Source organism: Frankliniella occidentalis, unplaced genomic scaffold, assembly GCF_000697945.3.
Source record: "Frankliniella occidentalis isolate FOCC.00 unplaced genomic scaffold, Focc_3.1 Scaffold108, whole genome shotgun sequence".
Lineage (NCBI taxonomy): Eukaryota > Metazoa > Arthropoda > Insecta > Thysanoptera > Thripidae > Frankliniella > Frankliniella occidentalis.
In genome coordinates, this window is record NW_026267237.1 from 134096 (window position 1) to 134486 (window position 391).

General features: G+C 47.3%; 1 protein-coding gene across 1 annotated transcript in view; it reads right to left on the reverse strand.

Annotated features, from left to right (window-relative positions):
- LOC127749938 (uncharacterized) overlaps positions 1-391 on the reverse strand; it is a 14437-nt gene that overhangs the window by 13426 nt on the left and 620 nt on the right. The window lies entirely within an intron of this gene.

The window sequence follows — 391 nt, forward strand, 5'->3', positions numbered from 1 at the left end:
GTCATTTTTGGGACCTGTTGTTTTTGATTTTTTTTAAATCCAATTTTTGAGCTAGAATGTTCATCTTCGAACTCGACCTGTCTTTTTATGACACAAAACGACCCTGAAAATTCCAAGTCGCTCGCTCAATTCGTTCTCGAGTTATCGTGCGGACAGACAGACAGACAGACGGACAGACAGAAGAAGTTTTTTCCGACCAGACGGAGTACAAGCTATATGTACGCCACGTCTCGCGTAACAGGCTTCGCAATATCTCACGAATCACTGCTACGCGCCTGGCGCACATATATCTAGGTCTGCGGCGCTGACACCCGAGACGAGTTAAGGACAGGGTGTAGGGGGACAGGGCCTTCCAGGCCCTAAATTTGACATACTCGAACCATTTGTCGGT